General features: G+C 41.3%; 1 protein-coding gene across 2 annotated transcripts in view; it reads right to left on the reverse strand.

Moving 5' to 3' along the window:
- The window catches only part of TXNRD1 (thioredoxin reductase 1), a 143933-nt gene extending 142510 nt beyond the window's left edge, over positions 1-1423 (reverse strand). Inside the window, exon 1 of one of the 2 annotated variants that reach the window (XM_032168835.2) lies at positions 1405-1423. The gene's annotated coding sequence lies outside the window, so the exon portion shown is untranslated. The remainder of the gene's footprint in view (positions 1-1404) is intronic. The other variant, XM_058424918.1, reaches the window with a different exon arrangement.
- Between the last annotated feature and the right edge of the window lie 4577 nt (positions 1424-6000).

Genomic DNA, 6000 nt, shown 5'->3' on the forward strand with positions numbered 1-6000 from the left:
AGGCTGGTCTCAAACTCCTGACCTCAGGGAATCCAGCCACCACAGCCTCCCCAAGTGCTGGGATTACAGAAGTGAGCCACCATGCCAGGCCCTTTCTTTGTATTCCTTTGGAGACTGAGCAGAGGCTGTCAACGCCCAGGACTCTGCTTCCTTTAAGCTACTAGGCATGAAGTTTACCTCCTCTTCCTAATCTGGAAGGGCCCACTTTTCCTAATAGAAATGACGGTGCTGGCCACTAGCAGATCCTTTTTTGTTTTTCTTTTTTTTTGAGACGGAGTCTCGCTCTGTCGCCCAGGCTGGAGTGCAGTGGCGCAATCTCGGCTCACTGCAAGCTCCGCCTCCCAGGTTCACGCCATTCTCCTGCCTCAGCCTCTCCGAGTAGCTGGGACTGCAGGCGCCCGCCACCACGCCCGGCTAATTTTTTGTATTTTTAGTAGAGACGGGGTTTCACCACGGTCTGGATCTCCTGACCTCGTGATCCGCCCGCCTCAGCCTCCCAAAGTGCTGGGATTACAAGCGTGAGCCACCGCGCCCGGCCCCTTTTTTGTTTTTTGAAACAAGGTCTCACTCCGTAATCCAGGCTAGAATGCAATGGTGCAACCATAGCTCACTGTAACCTTGAACTCCTTGGCTCAAGCAAACCTCCTGCCTCAGCCTCCTGAGTAGTTAGAACTATGGGCTCATGCCACTGTGCCTGGCTAATTTTTTAATTCTTTATTTTTGTAGAGACAAGCTCTCACTCTGTTGCCCAGGCTGGACTCAAACTCCTGGCCTCAAGCGATCCTACTACCTTGGCCTCCCAGTGTGTTGGGATTAGAGGCGTGAGTCACCAACAGGCCTAGATTAGATTCTTAATAATGTTTGCCTGTGAGCCCTTGGGCCCTCTGACCCACAAAAAAGGAGCACCATGGTCCTAGAAAGAAGCTTTCCATTTTACTCCACCAACCTTTCTCTCCCCAGGATTTCCCAGTAGCACTTTTCATGGATCTTTCACCTTTACTGATCTTTGTATGTCCCTGCCAAAATTTCTGAATGCATCTCAATTTATATTTAATTCAAATACTATTTGTATTACTTATCAGAAAGGAGACAAATTTGCAAAAGTAAAGTTACCATAAAACCAGCAAATACTGTATCTGTAACTAGATTCATGAGTAATAAGAAGAATAATTTCAATAAGAAGAAACTCTGGGTAATACCAAGGCTATAAACTAGGTAAAGGCTAAAGGTAAATATGATTAGCTCCAGGAGAGTACCCTGTCTAAATGACCAAAAAGAGGAATCAACTAGCAAATGCTCACTAAACAATAAAAACCTCAAGGAAGACAAATTAAAGCCAGATAGAATAAATGAAATAAAATGTACAGTCAGCAGCTGTGATTTACATATTAAACAGAAACTTACCTGTTTGATCAAGTTCAAGGACAAAATAAGGAGCACACAGAGATTTAAATAACTTCTTTACCTGGAAGAAGTTGAAAAACAAGGAGGAAAATGAAAAATGAGGTTATAACCAACAGGAGAATCTCTTATCCAGCTTTGTTACTTCTTTCCTCAACCAGCCTTCACCTTTGAAAACTTTCCAATTCACTTTTATGTAACCCATAAGATTCTCCCTGTTGACAGAAATGATATTTACAAGAGTATCTGAAGTCTGTTGATTCTATTCAATTGTCAATGATTCATCTGTATCGCTTCATAAGATATATTTTATATGTTTAGTGACTCAGTCTACCTCATTATAAAATAGGTTTAATACAATGTTTAAAAAAGCATTGGAACACTTAATGTTTCCAAAGCATTATGTGGCAAACCTGGGAAAAATATATTCTACAATAGTCAAAGTATTATTTCTTTTTTTGGCTGAGTAACCCTCAACCAATAAATCAGTTACAAAAAACCTATTACGCTCTGAGACTGTTAAATAAAACAAACAAACAAAACATCTTATGCTCATGGTTATACAAATTGTACTGGTAAAAAACAAAATTTTATTTAAAAGTTACTTATACCACTAGATAACATTTAAACTACTGACACAAGAGACTTTTATGTACAAGACACAAACAGCCTGTCAATAATTTAGGAAAGTTTAGAACCATATTCCTCCAGTTATACAATAAAATTTAAAAGGCCAGAGTAGCCTGAAGTTCACAGAGATGATCAATGAGGAAAATGATTCTTGAAAAAAAAAAAAAAAAAAGAAAATATATTCTTGTCTCATTCTAAACTTAACTACTAAAACAGTAGACTTCCTATTGTATAGAAGTACACTGGGAGATTTCTATCATTTCTATAGGACCAAATTCAACATTTTGATAAAATGGGAAAATAAGTTCACTCATACAACCTCATTAGTCTTCTTTTTCTTTTCTTTTTCTTTTTTTTTTTTTTTTGAGAAAGAGTCTCATTTTGTCACCAGTGGAGTGCAGTGGCGCTATCTCGGCTCACTGCAATCTCTGCCTCCCAGGTTCAGGCGATTCTTCTGCCTCAGCCACCCAATTAGGCGGGGTTACAGGCATGCGCCACCACACCCAGCCAATTTTTGTATTTTTAGTAGAGACGGGGCTTCACCATGTTGGCCAGGATGGTCTCTATCTCCTGACCTCGTGATCTGCCCACCTCAGCCTCCCAAAGTGCTGAGATTACAGGCGTGAGCCACCATATACCCAGCCAGTAGTCTTTTTCTTAAACTCTTTTAGATGTCACCTAAGCCCCAGTCTGAATCTGAATTCAGTTCCCCCCACCACTCTGAAATAGCTATAAGAAACAAATATTGCATTTCTGAAAAGGTGGAGAGGGATTATCTTTGCACTTTAAAACCTCTTCACAGCAAGATGCATGCAAAACACATATGGTAACTAATGTGTTATGCAAGAGTGGAAAGCTACCTTTATGTAGACGTTAGTTTCCTTATGGGCACTTCCCAACTTGAATTAATGCAAATGACATTACTCATCCCATAGAGAAATACACATTCATCAGACCAAATACAAATATAAAAACAAAGTTTCTCTATTCTGATTTACTCATATCCCAGTTGTTAAATGAGATGATTAAATAAAAACTAAAGAAAATAACCTGGGAAAATTCTACTTCAAGGTAATTTAAATAAATAAATAAATGTGAACAGCTAAGTATATGAGTTGTACACCCTCAAAAGAAATTCACCACTTTACCAGGAAAAGCACCTAATCATCTTTCATGGCCAAAGACATCGAAAATTAATTTCCAAATTAACTGGCATCAATCTGAAATCAACAAGGTAAAACCAGGGAATGTTTATCTAGAAGACTTGACATACCCAGGGATTGTTTAGATAATGATATTAAATAAATTTGCCAGGATGACTATATGTTGTTGTTGTTGTTGAGACAGTTTCACTTTTGTTGCCCAGGCTGGAGTGCAATGGTGCGATCTCGGCTCACTGCAACCTCTGCCTCCCGGGTTCAAGCAATTCTCCTGCCTCAGCCTCCCTAGTAGCTGGGATTACAGGCATGCATCACCAAGCCCAGCTAATTTTTGTATTTTTAGTAGAGACAGGGTTTCTCCATATTGGTCAGGCTGGTCTCCTGACCTCAGGTGATCTGCCCGCCTCGGCCTCCCAAAGTGCTGGGATTACAGGTGTGAGTCACTGCGCTTGGGCAACTGTATGTTTAAATAAGCATGCAAATAACTAACCAACAAATGTTATAGGAAAAGTTCTTCATTCTCAGGCTAGTTTTAATTAAGTAAAACTGGGGGAAATATAGGCAAGGCTTTACATTTTCAGGGATAGGCAGGAGAGCTGGGAAGTGAGGGAGTTAGTAGATTTCAGAGATAACAGTAAGAATAAGAACATTCTGGGGCATAATGGGGACTAAAAAAAGAAAAGAGAAAAAGAACAATGACAGGTCAAAGAGATCTGGGATTGCAAGGAGCACACTGACTATCTACCACTAGTAGCAATCCTGACTGCTAGCCCAACTCTTCATTCCAGAACTAGAGCAGGGTTAAAATTGGAATTTTCTGTTTATTTGTTTCTTAATTTTTATTTTATTTATTTATTTATTTATTTAGATAGAGTCTTGCTCTGTCACCCAGGCTGTAGCTTAGAGGCACGATCTTGGCTCACTGCCACCTCAGCTTCCTGAGTTTTAAGTGAATGATTCTCACGCCTGTGCCTCCTGAGTAGCTGGGATTACAGGCGTTCACCACCACGCCTGGCTAATTTTTGTAGTTTTAGAAGAGATAGGATTTCACCGTGTTGCCTAGGCTGGTCTCGAACTCCTGGCCTCAAGTGATCTGCCTGTCTCAGCCTCCCAAAGTGCTGGGATTACAGGTGTGAGCCACTGCGCCCATATGTATTTATTTTAGAGACAGGGTCTCACTCTGTCACCCAGGCTGGCGTGCAGTGGTATAATCATAGCTCACTGTAACCTTTAACTCCTGGGCTCAAGTGATCCTCTCACCTCAGCCTCCTGAGAAGCTAGGACTACAGGCACATGCAAACCATGCCGATATATATATATATATATATATTTTTTTTTTTTCCCCATAGACATAGAGTCTTGTTATGTTGCCCAAACTGGTCTCAAACTCCTGGCTTCAGGTGAACCTCTTGCCTTGGCCTCCCAAAGCATTGTGATTACAGGCATAAGCCACCGTGCCCAGCTCCCAATTCTTTAATAATGTTTGAAAATATAAGTAGAGTGACCGAATGCCTGGCACATAGTTGGCACTCAAATGGTAGCTATTTACCCACTGATAGGATTCATTGTACTTAGCATTAAGTCAGGTATTTGTTGATTACCATTTAATCTAGCCTCAGTACTGACAGAAGGAAGATTAACCACCCAAGGTTTTAAGTCCTGATAGGAAAAGGAAAAATGCAAGTAGTTCTTTTATTTAACAAACACTGATATAGTGTTTACTATGTGTCAGGTATGTTCTATGGCTTTTATAAATATTAATTAATCCTCATAACAAACTTATGATATAGGTACTATTATCATCCACATTTTACAGATGGGGAAACTGTGGCACCACAGGTAAATAACTAAAGTCACATGGCTGATAAATCACAGAGCCAAGATCCACACTCTGACTTTAGAGTCCAGGCTCTTAACCTGTTTGGTAACGAAAAAGACTAGACAAGCACGTAATTTCAGAACTAAGAAAACCCTCGGGCTGGGCGCAGTGGCTCACGCCTATAATCCCAGCACTTTTGGAGGCTGGGGTGGGAGGATCATGATGAGGCCAGGAGTTCGAGACCAGCCTGGCCAACATAGTGAAACCCCATCTCTACTAAAAATACAAAAATTAGCCAGGCATGGTGGCGTGCACCTGTAGTCCCAGCTACTTGGGAGGCTGAGGCAGGAGAATCACTTGAACCAGGAGGCAGAGGTTGCAGCGAGCCGACATCACACCACTGCACTCCAGCCTGGGCAACAGAGCGAGACTGTCTCAAAAACAAAATCAAAACCAAAAAAATCCTCAATAAGCAACTAGTTCAAGCCCTTCATTTTAAAGATTAAAAAAAAGGAAGTAGCGGGTGGTGGCGGGGAGGGGCAGTAGGTCCCAAAAGCAGATAAGAATTGCAGAGCTAGATAATTAAGCCCCCAGAGGCCAATAATTACATAGCAGATTTCTAATGCCCAGCCCTCTTCTAAATTCTCTAGCACTTACTCCCTGTCCAATCATGTAGAATTTAGCATGGGTTATCTGAGATCATTTTTCTTCTTAAGCCTATGTTCTGCCCTCTCAGTTGAGCTAAACCCCCAGGGATGGGACTTGTGTCTTCTGCCTCTTTGCAATCCTACTCCCAATATGATGTCCTAAAGGAAAGGCATCACTATCTTGATAGGGATGAAGCCTAAGGTGGCATTGATGCAGAATGTGTTCAGGAGAGAGACAAGGATGAAAGGGTCTCCCTACTTCAGTGTTTTCGCCGCCCACCTTCCTTTTTCTTTACTTGGGAAAAAAGTGCGCATGTGCACAGACACACACACACACACACAC

The sequence above is a fragment of the Hylobates moloch genome, unplaced genomic scaffold (assembly GCF_009828535.3).
Source record: "Hylobates moloch isolate HMO894 unplaced genomic scaffold, HMol_V3 SCAFFOLD_12, whole genome shotgun sequence".
NCBI classification, from domain to species: domain Eukaryota; kingdom Metazoa; phylum Chordata; class Mammalia; order Primates; family Hylobatidae; genus Hylobates; species Hylobates moloch.